The 16967-nt window shown below is 48.3% G+C and overlaps 1 pseudogene; it reads left to right on the top strand.

Annotated features, from left to right (window-relative positions):
- The window catches only part of LOC117355254, a 623529-nt pseudogene that overhangs the window by 600754 nt on the left and 5808 nt on the right, over positions 1–16967 (top strand).

Raw genomic sequence — 16967 nt, 5'->3', positions numbered from 1 at the left:
CTTTATTGTTTGAGATTATTTCAGAGATGTTTGGATGGTTGCAGGTTATGGGAATGAGAAGAAGAATGTCATCAGCATAGGATAGAATGGTTTCATCTTCCAGCTTGATGTTCCCTAGTGAGCTCATGAATATATTAAACAGGATTGGGGATAGCGGAGATCCTTGTGAGACACCACAGAAAGCCTTCCAGGGACTAGATTATACTCCATCCTTTCTGACAATGTACTCATGATTTTGTAGGACATCAGTGTACCATTTCAGAACCGTCCCTGTTAAACCAATTTTAGGAGCAGTTGATTGTCCATCGAGTCAAAGGCAGCAGAGATATTGAACTGAAGTAGTATTTCTTGTTTACCAGTGCTCTGCAGTTGCTTGATTTTTGTGCTTAGCTGTGCTGTTTTCTAAATCCATATTGGGATGGATGAAAGCCAGAGTACTGCTTGATGTATGAGGTAAGTTGTTTGCTAATGTGGGTCTCAAGGATTTTGGTAAGAACAGGAATATCAGCAATTGGTCTGTAGTTTGACGCTATGGAGAGATCTGCTTGAGCTGTTTTCGGTATGGGGGGTTAAGGCTATTTTACCCATTTCTTTGGGTAGGTGACCCTGGCTCAGGGAGCTATTTAGGAGGTTTGTGAGCCAAGAGATGATTTGATGGGGAGCAGTAGTTAGGAGATATGCTGGGCATTTGTTTATGGGGCTGCTGCATGGGGATAGTTTAGATATCAGGTTTTTAGTGTCGATGACAGAAAGGTTAGTAAAGATTTGGTCAGCTTTTATGGGTTCATAGCATAGGTGGGGGGGGCACTTGGGATTATTGATTTTGCAACTTCTGATTGGACCAATTTGACTCTATTGAGAAAGAAGTCTGCTAGGTCTTGTGCTGAGATTTTCTTGGTGCAGGTTGCCAAATCTTGATTTGGTGGCAATGTTAGTTGTACTAGGAGAAACAATTTCTTGCTGTCCGTTGTTTTGCTTCCTAGTTTGTTGGCGTAATAGTTTCTCTTGGTTTCAGATATATTGTCCTTATAGTTATTTATTGCTGCCTTCCACCGTGCTCTGGTGTTTTCCTCAAATTTAATGGCTTCCTGCACATATCCCTCCTTATATAATGACTCACTTGTAAAAAGTGGATAAAACCAGCTGCTTCCAGACCATAATGTTCCCTCAAGTTCCAAATTCCTTCAGAGTTCTCCGTTCTGTAGTCACTTGATCCCTTTGCTTCCCACCCGTGAAACTCCAGTGAAACATAATCCCAGGCACAAATTCTGGATTATGTCAAATGGCGATCAGCCCAAAATAGCAATTGTATCCCTCACTTTGTCCCGGATATCCAGTATTAATTGGGTGATTGGGTTCCTACTTACACTCCTTTGTAGGGGCCTAGCAGAGCACAACCTATACTTTATCCTAACATTTTCTACTAGAATTTGATCCAGAACTTTTTCTCACTTTCCGTGCGATATGCTACAAATGACAGGCGTGGCGTTGCCCAGTTCAGTCCCCTATGTGCGGGATAGAGAATGACATGGAGACAAATTCCCCGTCCCTGCAGGATCTATCTCCATCCCCATCCTGTCCCCACAAATTCTGACCTCATCTGCACAAACCTTGAACACTTATGATTTTAAAGTGTTTGAGGCTTCTGCAGATGAGGACAGAGCTTGCAGGGATGGAGAAAGATCCCAAGAGAACAGGGACAAATTTGTCTCCATGTCATTCTCTAGCACTGATGGACAGCAAGACCCTCGTGGTCTCATTTGTGTTCATCACACGAGACAAACAATCAAAATTATTTTTATAATGATGGCCCACTGCTGCTAATAGATGAGGAGAAAAAAAGTGGAACCAGGCCCTGGACTTTCAGGAGTATAAAATATTAACGTTTATTGGTGTTGCAAAACAAATTAAAAATACAATGTCATGAAAATCAGACAGATGCCAACAGTTAATAAACATAAAAATTGTAATATCTATGAAGTGAACAGACCCTACACGTTCCGTATTTCGGCAATGAATTGCCTTCCTCAGGGCTAAAAATCAGGCAGCACCGTGCCAGAAAAAGTCTTTAAAAAGTTCCCAGCTACAGTGTGGGAACTTTTTAAAGACTTGTTCTGGAACAAATCATGCTGTCAGTGGATTCACCCAACAGTACACCCCACGATGCTGCCTGATTTTTAGCCCACTGTGCTAAGGACATTACAATTTTTATGTTTTATAACTGTTGGCATCTGTCTGATTTTTATGACATGTTTTTAATTTGTTTTGCAACAATAAACTTTGATATTTTATACTGCTGAAAGTCCAGGATCTAGTTTCACTTTTTCTCTTCATCCATTGACTTTTGTGGTACTAAGTAGAGAATGACACGGTGGCGGTTTACCCGCGGCCACCGCATTTTAGCCGCGGGTCACCCGCCAAAAACGGGGAAGAAAACTAGCAGTCGCTGCGGCGACGGGGACAAGGCCATTCACCGCCCGCGGGGCGGTGAATGGTCTTGTCTCCGCAGTGAGGTATCAAGGATCGCGCGGTCCCCGCAGCCACCGCCCGCCCGCCCGTAGCATTTAGCCAGCTCCCTCCCTCCACCTCACCTTAAATTTCGAGTTTTCCGGCTTCCTTTTTTCCGAGCCGCACGTGTTCAAAAATCCGTGTACGCGCGGCTGCGCGAGTCAATCAATCTTCTCCTCTGACGCAACCGGAAACAGGAAGTTGCAGGAGAGGAGAAGTTTGATTGACTCGCGCAGCCGCGCGTGCACGGATTTTTGAATACGTGCGGCTCGGAAAAAAGGAAGCCGGAAAACTCGAAATTTAAGGTGAGGTGGAGGGAGGGAACTGGCTAAATGCACGGCTTTTTGAACGCGTGCGGCTAGGGAAAAAGGAAGCCGGCAAACTCGGAACGAATATAAGGTGAGGTGGAGGGAGGATGGGGGCTGCTGGACCATTCTTCATTACTTTGCCATACTAATTCCATTCTATGTTAGGTGCCACGGACTCAGATTCGAGTCCTAGCGATGATGAGTTAAAGATCCCAAAAGAAGCCAACTTCTAAATCCAGTGGTTAGAGCTACACTACACTCCTTGTGACCCTGGGCAAGTCACTTAATCCCTATTGCTTCTGACACAATGGGCAGTTCCAAAGACCAAGACTGGCCAGTGTCAAAGACAGGATGCTGAGCTTGATAGACCCTTAGTCTCCACTGTTTTTAGTGATCAACAAAGTTCTATGTTTCTATAATCACCCTAATTCTGTTATCATTGGACTAGATATTCAAAATGATTTAAATGGCCAGGACAGGCTCCTGGCTGTTCAAATCATCTGTCCAGGGCTAACCAGGCATTTTCAATCTTCATGTTCAGCCCAAATGGTGTCACACAATTCAGCAAAAATACCCAATGTTGTTCCTCATAATTTAAATATTGCTCATAGAAGGAACAACATTGGGTATTTTTGCAAATGGAAGTTGGAGGGTTAATTCCCTTGAAACAGCCAATTGAGTGAAACATGAATTCATGCTGGGACACAAGATAGGTTGAATTTGTTTTGAATTTAAAAAGAAAAATGATCAATGAAGAATACTATAATGGCAAGAAAATATAATGATAAAACAGCAACTAATTTTGCCTATTTTTATATATTAAAAAAGTATTACATAAGGTGAATGTCCATATTGCTGTCTGTTGTTCTGCTGAGCACTGGCATTGAAACAGCAAAATGCATTTATTGCATACTTGTCCTCTGTCGGAAACATTATGGTGGTATATTAGTTGTGTTAATAAAAATTTATAAACAAAGCCCTGCCAGCTGAACATCTCTTTCTCTAGTTCAGCAGCAGGAACTTTGATTTATAAGAATGGAATACGCTAAATATTAGAGTACTAAGGCTTATATGGATGCTGCGGGGACGGTGACGGGGCGGTGAATGGGATGGCAGTGGCGGTGACGGGGCGGTGAAAGGGATGGCAGTGACGGTGACGGGGCGGTGAATGGAATGGCGGTGACGGGGCGGTGCAGAGGATGGTGGGCCGGGGACGGGGCGGTGACGGGGACAGATTTTTTCCCCGTGTCATTCTCTAGTACTAAGGTCCCTTGCTATGGGAAGTAGGACCGCCATTAGGACTTAGACCACCTCACAGTGTCATTTGTATCTCATTCCACTGCTGCTAATAAACATGTAAATGAATCCATTACCCAGTGAGAGCAGGGTCTGATAGTTCTCCTCCATCACCTCCCTGTAGAGCTCCTTCTGCTCTTCATCTAAATACTCCCACTCCTCCTGGGAGAAAGAGATAGCGATGTCCTCAAACTTCACCTGCATCTGAAATGGAAACCAGAAACACACTCAGCCTCTTCTGTATAATTTACATTCCCAGAGTAGTTCTGTTTGAGAAGAGCTGCCAGTGCTGGGGCTGAGTGAGGCTGATGTTTCTGGGTTTAAATAGTTCACAGCCACCTAACACACAATCCCAGAGTATCTCTCAAGGGCAGATGTACAGAATTGACCTTCACATAACCCACAGTCCCAGGGTAGTTGTGTTTGAGAAGAGCTGCCAGTGCTGGGGCTGAGTGAGGCTGATGTTTCTGGGTTTAAATAGTTCACAGCCACCTAACACACAATCCCAGAGTATCTCTCAAGGGCAGATGTACAGAATTGACCTTCACATAACCCACAGTCCCAGGGTAGTTGTGTTTGAGAAGAGCTGCCAGTGCTGGGGCTGAGTGAGGCTGATGTTTCTGGGTTTAAATAGTTCACAGCCACCTAACACACAATCCCAGAGTATCTCTCAAGGGCAGATGTACAGAATTGACCTTCACATAACCCACAATCCCAGGGTAGTTCTCCCTGGACAGGGATCTTACAGCCACACAAGTAGGTGACGTCCCCGTGACGGAGCCGACCCGGCAGTCTAAAAGCTGCAAAGCTAAAGAGCTTTGCACATGTGCCAGCCCTCCCCCCTACAGGGTCCCACCCTGCACCTATATAAGCCCACCCCCAACCGGCAAAATCCAGTTTTTAAAGTTTCCGCGATACTCTCCGACTCGGTAGTCGTAACGGGGCAACCCGTTTTCCTTATCGCTTCAACTTTTATTTTTACTACACTTTTCTTCAACATTTTTAATTAGATGAAACATCCAGACCTGGATTCGGGCGCTGCTCCTCGTGCGCCTTGAAGACGTCGGCAACGGACCCGCACGCCTCCTGGGTGTCCGTTGCCTAGGTCCCCTCCACCGGAGGTTTTCCTGCGCTCCCTGCGCGAAATTACACAGGCGCTCAATCGAAATTCGAGCGCCTCAACCAAAGGAAGAAACAAAACTCCCTAACGCGGCCTCCGTTCTCCCCTCCGCCTGTTTGCAAGGGGCATCGGAGCCGCAGGGACTACCTCACACCCTACTGCGGCCTCCGCTCTCCCCTCCGCCTGCTTGCAAGGGGCATCGGAGCCGCAGGGACTGCCTACCACGGTGCCGAAGCTGGGAGTCACACACCAGCTCAGGCACTGACGTCTCCTGCGTGTGTCACGTCGAGCCCGATGACGTCACACGCAGGGACGCTGCCTATTGGTTCTCTTTCCTCCCCCGCTGCCTATTGGCTCAGTGGCTGTTCCCACTGACCAATCCCAGCCGGATCGCTCCCTCTTGGTCCCGCCCTCGGCACCGAATGCAGCCAGCCCTCGGCACCGAGCTAAAGAGCCTGCAGCACAGCCTTCTGCCTCCCCAGACCGACAGAGGCTATCTGCTTCAGCCAACCCAACCAAACTACAGAGAAAATAACAGCAAGGAAGAGCTGTGGCTCCCTATTTAAGCTGCTGCCTCTGCGCTTAGTGGTTATCAGATCAAATCCCAGCCTTAATTCCTCCAGTCCTCCTCCTCCTCGGGCTCTCCTCCTGCCTTGTCTGCTGCTATGGCTCCAGCCCAGGATGTGCTTCCTCCCCAGCTTCTCAACTTTAACAGCGGGTCCAGCACTTGCAACAACCACCTCTTCTATTGCGGCGGAGCTGGAATCCTACTATGCTTCCTCCTGGCGCTCTCCCTCCCCTGCTCTCTTCTCTGGCTCATGTGGACACTCCATCTGAGCGGGATAGGGCATCACCCCCGGAAGACACCTCCTACCCACAAGCTGGCGTCTTTTTTACAATTGACCACACTGCCCAGCCAGACCCCCGGGAACAGGGACTTCAGGTCCTTATGTATCTTCATATCCCTAAAGAAGTGGTCTCTTTGCCCCTTCATGCTACTCTGGCGGATTCTCACAATCCCTACTCGTCCCGGGTCACGACAGTTTGGAACTTAACTACATAGTCTAGGATGGGACGGGGTCCTCACCAATCCCTGGTGGTCCGCTCTGCCTTGCGGATATTCAAATCCTACAAATACTTTGCACCAACTCAACCGGTCCGCAAGCTGTGCATCACGGACTCCATGGGTTAACGAGCTTACCAAAGCTCCATGCTATCTGGGCGAATTACCATCCATCAGTCCTTCTACATCCAATGCCTCTATTCTAACATGGAGGGTATGAGAAACCTGGTTGAGATCTTACCGGTGCCCACGCAGGAGGCGTTTAATGCCGTCCTCTCCAACTTCGAAGAATGCTCCAAGGACCTTAACCGAGCAGCCGACGATGCCTTTGATACCGCCATGCGGGGAACAGGCTACAGGTATTTCCACCCGCAGTCTGGCAGGATTGCAATGCTCTGAACTGGGGGTGACATTCATGCGAAGGTGGCGGATGTACAGTGTAGATTCTGAATGAGGGGCATAAAGAGGATTGCACACTTGATGCTCTGAAGGAAGTTACCGCAATCAGACAGTTTGCTCCATTTCCACAGAAGCTGTTTCGGCCCTTTCGGCACCGATCCTCCAACTGAGCCCCGCGAGACCGTCGCTCTCCTAAACCCACTCAACTGCGGCCCAGAAGCCACAACCCTCTTTCTGACAACTCTCCCCTTCCCGCTGTTCAGGTGGGGGGGTCAGTTGAGATTTTTTCTCCAGACCTGGCGAGCTATAACCACAGACACCTAGGTCTTGCGCATCATTCAACATGGATACCGCCTTTGTTTCTTGGCTCCTCCACCTTGGTGCCCCCCTTCCCAACAGTCTCTTTGACCATCTCACCTGCTTCCTTGCAACAGGAGCTGTCTCGGTTGCTGGATATTCGGTCTGTACAGCTGGTTCCCGAACACCAGCGGGGCCAGGGGTTCTATTCCCGATACTTCCTCATACCGAAGAAGACGGGAGGCGTTCGCCCGATTTTGGACCTACGGAACCTAAACAAATTCTTATTAAAGGAAAGGTTCCGCATGCTCTCGATCTCCACCATGGCTCCTCTGCTCCAGACCGACACTTGGCTCACGTCCATTGACCTTCAGTATGCCTATCTGCATATTCCTATACATCCCTCTCACAGGCAGTACCTCCGGTTTGTGTTTCAGAACCTTCACTACCAATACACGGTTTTCCCCTTTGGCTTCTCGTCAGCACCAAGGGTCTTTTCCAAATGTGTCATCCCCATAGTAGCACATCTGCGCAAACAGGGCCTGTCCATCTTCCCTTACCTGGACGACTGGCTCTTTTCGGCTATGACGCCCTGCCTCGCCCGCCACGCTTTGAGCCAAACCGTCAACCTCCTTCTACAGTTGGGATTTCTCCTCAATTTTCCAAAATCCCATCTCCTCACTTCTCAATCACTGCAATTCATCGGGGCAACCTTTCAGACTCAGCAGACTATGGTTTTCCTCCCGTCACTGCAAACTCAAGTCATCCAACAACTCATGTCCCACTGGTACACAGGGCTCTGGATCACAGCCAATGACGTTCTCACCTTACTAGGACATATGGCGGCCACAGTGCAAGTAGTACAATTTGCTCGCCTAAAGATGAGACCTATCCAGTGGTTTCTCAAAAACCATTGGAACCAGTTCCTTCAGCCTCTTTCCACGCAACTTCAATTAACACCCCGAGTGCTTCAGGACTTGCAACGGTGGTTTCACGTGGATCTCCTCTCCCACGAGCTTCCGTTTCATCCTCCTCAGCCAACGGTCACCATCACGACAGATGCCTCCAAGAAAGGCTGGGGCGCTCATCTCCTCTCTTGGTCCACGCAGAGCACCTGGTCCCCCGCATTGTCTCATTGCAGCATCAACTTCCTGGAACTGCATGCCATCCATCTTGCCCTGCAGGTGTTCCAACACCACTTACACAGTCAGATCATCCGAATCCGCACCGACAACCAGGTTGCCATGTTCTATGTGAACAAACAAGGGGGAATGGGCTCCTCTCGCCTATCCCGCGAAGCAGTCTCCATTTGGAACCTCGCTCTCCAGCTCCACTCCACCCTGCAGGCGGTCTACCTTCCAGGTACGGACAACCAGCTGGCAGGCAAACTCAGCAGACAACTCAGTCCTCACGAATGGTCGCTTCGGAGTACAGTTACGCAAAAGCTTTTTGCAAAATGGGGCAATCCTCACGTCGACCTCTTTGCATCCCAAACGAACGCCAAATGTCCCGGATTTTGCTCCAGGTATGGAGAACCAACCTATCTGGCAGACGATGCGTTCCTTCTCCACGGGTCTCCGCTTCTCCTCCTTCCCTCCGATTCCTCTGAATGGGAAAGTCCTTCAAAAGGACATCGCAGACAATGCCTCCCTGATCCTCATCACTCCGTATAGGCCACGGCAAGCCTGGTTCCCCGTCCTCCTCAACCGGGCTGCTCAGGCTACTTGAATTCTACCACAGTTCCCGGATCTTCTCACTCAACACGACGGTCAATTGCTTCACCCCAACCTTCCGTCTCTCAAACTAACAGCCTGGATTCTGCTCCCACGCTGACTGGGGACTCTGCCGTCCTTCCGGAGATCCTACACATCCTTCTTGACTCCAGAGCTCCGGCAACTCAACGCTCCTACTCCGCCGAGTGGTCCCGTTTCCAGCGCTGATGCTCCAACCGTCGAGTTTACCCCAGCACCTCGCCCTTGGCTCAGGTCCTCCGCTACCTTGCTTCCCTGCAAGCCTATGGCTTATCCTACAACTCCATTCGCCTTCTTCTGGTGGCCATCTCAGTGTACAACGACCCCGTGGACACGATGGTCAAGCGCTTCTTCAAAGGACTTCTTCGGCTGCATCCCCCCCTCCGAACTCAAGTGCCGGTCTGGGATCTCAACCTGGTACTGCAGGCTCTCATGGTTTCCCCATTTGAACCTCTCTCTGTTGCACCACTCAAATTCCTTACCTGCAAGACTCTATTCCTGGTAGCTATTACCTCGGCTCGCAGAATTGGAGTACTCCATGCCTTAGTATCTTATAGTCCATATACCCAGTTTCTTCATGACAAAGTGCTGTTACGGACTCATCCTAAATTCCTACCCAAGGTGGTTTCAGCCTTCCATTTGAATCAATCCATTGTGCTGCCTGCTTTTCATCCACCCCCCCCCACCCTTCACCGGAGGCCGAACGACTCCACACACTGGACTGTGCCAGAGCTCTTCGCATCTATTTGGACAGACTCCTCAACGCACGTCTCAGTTGTTCCTCTCCATCCGTCCGACTTCCTCTCCTAGACCGGTTTCGAAGTTGACATTATCCTCTTGGATTACCCAGCTCATTGTGTACTGTTACGCCTCCGCCCCGGGGCCTGCTCTTCAGGAGATCCCTCCGCATGTCACGGCTCATGACCTCCGAGCTAGGGCTACCACCTGGGCTAACCTCCGCCTCGCGCTTCTCCAAAATATCTGTCGAGCGGCTACCTGGTCCAGGATTCATACCTTTGCCAAGCGCTACTGCCTTGACGTGGAATCCGGCGCAGATGCATCTCTGGGTTCTACGGTCCTGCAAGCGGCTTTATGAGGCGTCAACTTCCCTCCTCCTCTCCGTCTCAGGTAACAGATCTTTATTATTATATTATACATGTGGTTTCTGTTACCTTCAGCTCGGGAGGCACCTACTTGTGTGGCTGTAAGATCCCTGTCCAGGGAGAAATAGAAGTTGCTTACCTGTAACGGTAGTTCTCCTTGGACAGATGGATCTTACAGCCACACAATCCCGCCCAGCCTCCCCTATTGTTGCCGCCAGCTTTATACCTAACTGGATTTTGCCGGTTGGGGGTGGGCTTATATAGGTGTGGGGTGGGACCCTGTAGGGGGGAGGGCTGGCACATGTGCAAAGCTCTTTAGTTTTGCAGCTTTTAGACTGCCGGGTCGGCTCCGTCACGGGGACGTCACCTACTTGTGTGGCTGTAAGATCCATCTGTCCAAGGAGAACTACCGTTACAGGTAAGCAACTTCTATTTCTGTTTGAGAAGAGCTGCCAGTGCTGGGGCTGAGTGAGGCAGAGGGAGATGCTTTGGGGTGGATAGAGAGTATTTCAATCCCAGAGGAGGGTTCTGGGCACTGAAGGATTTCTGGGTTTGTCCCAGCCCAAATCTCTCTCTTTCAACAAGACCCACCTGGGCAGAAGCTCCTGCAGCCATTTCCCAGGATCACAAATGAAGGTGAGGCTCTTCCTCGGCCTCAGGCTTTGCCTCTTGTAGTGATCGGGAACCGGAAGTTTCAGCTCAATTGCAGGAAGAAGAAAAGACTCGTTTCCTGTTGGGCACAGGATGATGACATCACGAAAGGGGGCGGTGCTTGAAGCCGAGGGTTTCTTCTTGGCTCTACCCCTTTCAAGAGCTGATTGGTCAGAATGTTGCTGGGGGTGGAAGAGAAGTGGAAGGTTCCACCCACTAGATCTGAGAGGAGGATTTTCAGCTCCTGGTACTCATTGGTCAGAATAGTGCAGGAAGGGAAATACAGTTAGTGGCCTCCCCGGGGAACTCCGCCCCTTTTGTGACGTTTCGAATTTGGTGAGAACCGAGTTTAGGCCTGACAGAATTGGGAGGTTGGTGACGTCACAAGGGAGAAGGGCGGAGCTTCACACCGAAGGCTCTGCCCCTTGTAGTGCTGATTGGTCAGAATGGTCCCTTGGGCGGGAAGAGAGTGGAAGGGTCCGCCCCCTGGAACGGAGAAGGCAGAAAAGAGGAGGAGTTTCAGCTCTTTGCTTAGAATTTCCCTGAGGGCGGGAAAAGGTCTTTTGATGGCCGGAAGGAAAGAGTCGTTCATCTTGTGCTGGAACCTCAAGTGCCCAGTTTCTCTCAGCTTCTGCTCTTCTCTGTCTTCCAAACCCTGAGGTAGAGGAAAAAGAGCCCCAAATATCCAAAGCCCAGAGGGAAATGGCTGCAGGAGCTTCTGCTCAGGTAGGAGCTCCCCCTCCCCCCCTTTTCCTGGCAGGGGGAGGGGCAAGATGGGGGGAGGGGACTTGGAATGCCGCCACCACACTCCAAGGGGGCAATGGAGGATTAAGGGACCACCAGGTCTACAATAATGGCTGAAGGGGAAAAGGGAGAAGAAAGAAAGAGAGAAGGGAAGAAGAAAAGAGAGGATGGAGGAATTTGTCAATGCTTTTGTCCTCCCTTCAAAGGGGCCACTCCTCACCTGCATTCTCCCTTCACTCTCAACCCAGTAGGTTATTACATTTGACTTCCTAAGTTCCACTATAGGTCACTTGGCCTCCCCTTGCAGTTGCACACTAAGTAACATACAGGCACCAGGTCTACAATGATGGTGATGCAGAAGGCGCTGAGGGTGTTCCTGGTTTGTCTTTCAGATGCAGGTGAAGTTTGAGGACGTGGCTGTCTCTTTCTCCCAGGAGGAGTGGGAATATTTAGATGAAGGGCAGAAGGAGCTTTACAGGGAGGTGATGAAGGAGAATTATGAGACTCTGATCTCCCTAGGTAAGGACTAAAAGATTCAACTAATAGGACACAATTTTCTGCTCTCCTTTGCTCCAGAAACTCTGTTCTAATCTCTATCTTAAGCTGACAGTGTTAGGGACCATAAGACCATCTTGTGTGTCCTACAAGTTTTCTCCCTTTGAAATCGGAGACAGATCATTTTTCTTGAAGCAGAACTAAAATGCTGGGTCAGAACCTGGCTGCAGAAGATTATATTGTACCTCTTTGAGACCAGCAAAAAGTAAGGTGTTGTTGGTCATTGATCTCTGCTCAGCTTATAGAATTTTCTGACACTGTGACCTCCTTAAATTGTCCTCCCTTCTGTGAGGAGTAGGGGATTTGGCTTAAGACACCAAGACTCTTAGGACTAGATTCACTAAGCAAACCGATCGTGTACCGAGCCCTTTGCGACCTGATTTCCCTCCGACCCGATTCACTAACCTCTCCTCCAATCTGATCCCGATCCGTGCATGCAAATGAGGGGAAACGGCATGCAAAGTAGGCAGGGACGCGATTCACTAACCAAAAATCTTGAACACCAACTGGGCTGGCTGATCATCAATAAGTCAACTGGGGACATCGCTCACCTTCTTTCCATCTGTCCTGCCAGCTCTGAAATAAACCCGCTCTCTGCCTCTGCCGCAACCTGCTCTCTGACTCTCTCTCTTCTTCCCACACCCTCCCTTCCCAAGCCTCTACCCTCCCTGTTCCAAAACAGAAAAAAAAGGAATAGTAACCCATAGACTAAACCCAAGATCCCTAATTACAAGTTATTCAAGACCTGACTGCGACCTCTCAGAGCCAGAATATTCAGATAGGGAGTCCACACTTGAAGGAAAACCTTACGCCTTATTTGGGAGCCAGAAGCAGCTCTCGCCTCCCAGCTCATCAAAGCATGGAGCTTGTTTCTCCAATACCACACGAAAGGAGGCAGCTCAGACAACCAATGATTCCAAATATATGTCTTCCTCTCAACGTAATACTTGCTCAAAAACAATTTTTCCTGAGCTGGATACATATGCAAATGAGAGAAATGGCAGAATAGCATACTAGGCTCAGAGATAGAAATCGCCATATTTAAGGTTTTTACCAAAAAGGAAGCTACATCTCTCCAAAAACCTTGAATAATTGAAGACGCCCACAGACTATGCACATAAGACTTCACTGCAGAATGACATTTTATACAAAGCTGTGTGTCGACACTTCCATGTAATAGGCTTGGTTTTGAGGGACATAAGCCAGCAACATGGTACGATAATGACACTTTTGCAATTATGTCCTACCCACCACAGCTGGTATAAACCTTTTATACCTTTCTTTAACTGTTATTTTTCCCTTTGGGTTTATTGCTATTTGGAAAATTAATTTCATAACCTAATTTTAAAAAAATAGAGAGAGAGGTTTGAAGACTTATCGCAGAATTTCCTTAGCATGAGAAATTCCATGTAGTCGTGTGAGCCCAGAAAAGAAAACTTTGTTTCTTGATTGTTAGTAGCGATCCATAGTTATTAATGCGCAATTAGAAACATAGAACATAGAAACATAGAAAGTTGACGGCAGATAAGGGCTATAGCCCATCAAGTCTGCCCACTCCCTTGACCCACCCCTTTGAGTCAACTGACCCCCTTAATTATACAGCCACTTTACTGACCGGCTCCTTCAAGTCTATACCCTAGTGACCCTATTCCTGGACTTGACCACCGTAGGGATCCCACATAGGTATCCCATTTATTCTTAAAGTCCGGGATGCTGCTGGCCTTGATCACCTGCACTGGAAGCTTGTTCCACTGCTCAATCACTCTGTGAAGAAGTACTTCCTGGCGTCTCCACGAAACTCCCCCCCCTGAGTTTGAGCGGATGCCCTCTTGTGGTCGAGGGTCCTTTGAGAAGAAAGATGTCATCTTCCACCTCGACGCATCCCGTGATGTATTTAAATGTCTCAATCATGTCTCCCCTCTCCCTACGTTCTTCGAGAGTGTAGAGCCGCAATCAATTTGTTCAGTCTTTCCTCGTACGAGAAACCCCCGAGACCATCCTGGTGGCCATCCGCTGAACCAATTCCATTCTGAGCACATCTTTACGGTAATGTGGTCTCCAGAAATGCACACAGTATTCTAGATGAGGTCTGACCATGGCTCTGTACAATGGCATTATGACTTCAGGCTTCCTGTTGACGAAGCTACTCTTGATACAACCTATCATCTGCCGTGCCTTAGATGAAGCCTTCTCCACTTGAGTGGCAGATTTCATGTCTGCACTGATGATCACTCCTATGTCTAGTTCTGCTGTAGTCCTGGTTAAAGTTTCTCCATTCAAGGTGTAAGCTTTGCATGGATTTCTGCTTCTGAGGTGCATGACCTTACATTTTTTTTGCGTTGAAGCCCAGTTGCCAGGTTGAGGACCATCTTTCTAATGTACGAAGGTCCTGTGCCATCGTATCCTGAAGATTGCTGTCACTTACTATATTACATAGTTTGGCGTCATCAGCGAATAAGGTTACCTTACCTTGAAGCCCTTGAGTCAGATCACCAATGAATATGTTGAAGAGGAGCGGGCCCAGGACTGAGCCCTGCGGCACTCCGCTGGTCACCTCCGATGTTTTAGAGAGGGTACCGTTAACCACCACCCTCTGAAGTCTGCCACTTAGCCAATCATGAACCAATGCAGTTAGTGTCTTTCCTAACCCCATCGATTCCATCTTGTTCAGCAGTCTGCGGTGTGGGACGCTGTCAAAAGCGTTGCTGAAGTCCAGGTACACGTTGTCCAAGGACTCTCCTAAGTCCAGCCTTCTTGTAACCCAGTCAAAGAAGCTGATGAGATTGGATTGGCATGACCTACCCTTGGTGAATCCATATTGACTGGGATCCCGGAGACTCCCTTCATTCAAGATCGTGTCTAATTTATGCTTAATTAGTATTTCCATGAGTTTACACACTATTGAAGTAAGACTCACCGGTCTATAGTTTGCAGCCTCTGCCTTGCAACCCTTTTTATGCAGAGGGACGACGTTAGCTGTTTTCCAGTCCAAGGGAATTTCCCTGGTACTTAGTGAGAGATTGAAGAGCATGGCCAATGGTTCCGCCAGAACATCTCTCAATTCTCTGAGCACTCTCGGGTGTAAATTGTCTGGTCCCATAGCTTTGTTCACCTTGAGCCTTGTTAGTTCGCTGTAGACGTCAACTGGTGTGAACTCAAAATTCTGAAACGGGTCTTCTGCATTTTGTTCTGCCTTTAACTGAGGTCCATGTCCCGGTGCCTCACAGGTGAATACTGAGCAGAAGTATTCATTTAGTAGTTCGGCTTTTTCGGAATCTGCTACTGCGTAGTTTCTGTCTGGACGTCTAAGGCGTACTATCCCGTCCGTGTTTCTTTTCCTATCACTAATATACCTAAAGAAGGATTTGTCCCCTTTCTTAATGTTTTTTGCCAGATTTTCTTCCACTCGAAGTTTGGCCTCCCTAACTGCCGTTTTGACCGCTGCAGACTTGGTCTTATGTTCTACTTTGGCTTCTCCTTTCTGCGTACATTTGTAGGTAAGAAATGCTTTTTTTTTCTCCTTAACAAGGTGCGAGATCTCCTTAGTGAACCATTGGGGTTTATTGTTTCTTTGCCGTTTTTCTACTGATTTTATGTAGCGACTAGTTGCTTCTTGTATGGATGATTTCAGGGACGACCACATAGCTTCCACATTGCTGGACTCTGCTTTGTACCATACCATGTTATGGTCACTGGAGGCTAGCGTGTCCCCTACCGAGACCTCTGAAACGCTCTCTCCATTGGTGAGTACCAGGTCGAGGGTCGCCCGGCCCCTATTAGGCTCTGTTACCATCTGTTTGAGACATGCTCCCTTTATGGAGGTTAACAGCTTCCTGCTGCTATTGGTAGTCACTGAAAATGTGTTCCAGTCTGCATCAGGCATGTTAAAGTCCCCTAGCAGTACAGTGTCTCCCCGTAGAGTGATGCTCTCTATGTCTTCAATTAATTCAGTGTCCATGTCTTCCAGTTGTCTTGGGGGTCTGTATACAACACCAAGATATAGGCATTTTTTGCCTCCTCTTGCTAGATTTACCCAGAGGGACTCCCCGGTGTACCTGACATCTGTGATCCTGGTGGTTTTGATGTTCTGTTTAATGTATAGTGCTACCCCTCCACCTACCCTGCCCTCTCTATCCTGACAAAGTAAATTGTATCCCGGTATGGCCATATCCCACCCATGTGAGCCTGTGAACCAAGTTTCGGATATCGCCACCACGTCTAGGTTGGCATCCCTTATTTCAGTTTCCAGCTGTAGAATTTTATTGCCTAAACTGTGTGCATTAACATACATAGCCCTCCACACCTCATGTTCGCTAAGTCCCTTTGAGGCGTTTCCTACCTGAGTCTGTGTGGTTTCTAGAGAACTGTTTGCAATGTGGGTCCTTACCTCGGAACCAGTGTCGATTCATCTCATCAGGATAGTTCCTTTCCACACCAGTATATTAGTAGATACCCTCCCCCAACTTACCTAGTTTAAAGCCCTACGAAGAAGGCGGGCTAGTCGATGTCCGATTACCATCTTTTATTTCTATCCAGCAGACACTGAGGCAATGCAGGAGATGAAGTTGGAGGAGAATCAAGAAAATTGGCTTCTAGAAATTGAACCCATCCCAAGACAATCAGGAAATGTCAGTGAGAATATTTCCCAGAGGAAAGAGAGTCAAAACACAAGGAATTATCAACAGGAATCAGAGAAGAAGCTGAGAGACCCTGCAAGAGACTCCCTGGATGCAGTCACTGAGGGTGAGAAAAGTGACAGGGAACTCACAAACATCCCTGAGCTCCAGAGACACCCGAGAGAAGAGAGACCCTTACGAAGTAAAAACGGCGACCAAATGGCGGAATTGGAGAAGAAGCAGAGAGACCCTGCAAGAGACTCCCTGGATGTAGTCACTGAGGGTGAGAAAAGTAACAGGGAACTCACAAACATCCCTGAGCACCAGAGACACCCGAGAGAAGAGAGACCCTTACGAAATAAAAACAGTGACCAAATGGCTTTTCAACTCTATCAGGGAGAGAGGAAAAGGAAGAAATCCATTCTACACGACACCACTGGAGAAAGCCTTGGTAAGATATATCATTTATTATTGTCCAAGAGACTTAGAGGGGACATGATAGAAACCTTCAAAATCCTTAAGGGCATAGAGAGAGTAAATAAGGACAGATTCTTCA

Source organism: Geotrypetes seraphini, chromosome 2, assembly GCF_902459505.1.
Source record: "Geotrypetes seraphini chromosome 2, aGeoSer1.1, whole genome shotgun sequence".
Classification (NCBI taxonomy): Eukaryota; Metazoa; Chordata; class Amphibia; order Gymnophiona; family Dermophiidae; genus Geotrypetes; species Geotrypetes seraphini.
This window is presented reverse-complemented; position numbering and strand designations above follow the sequence as displayed.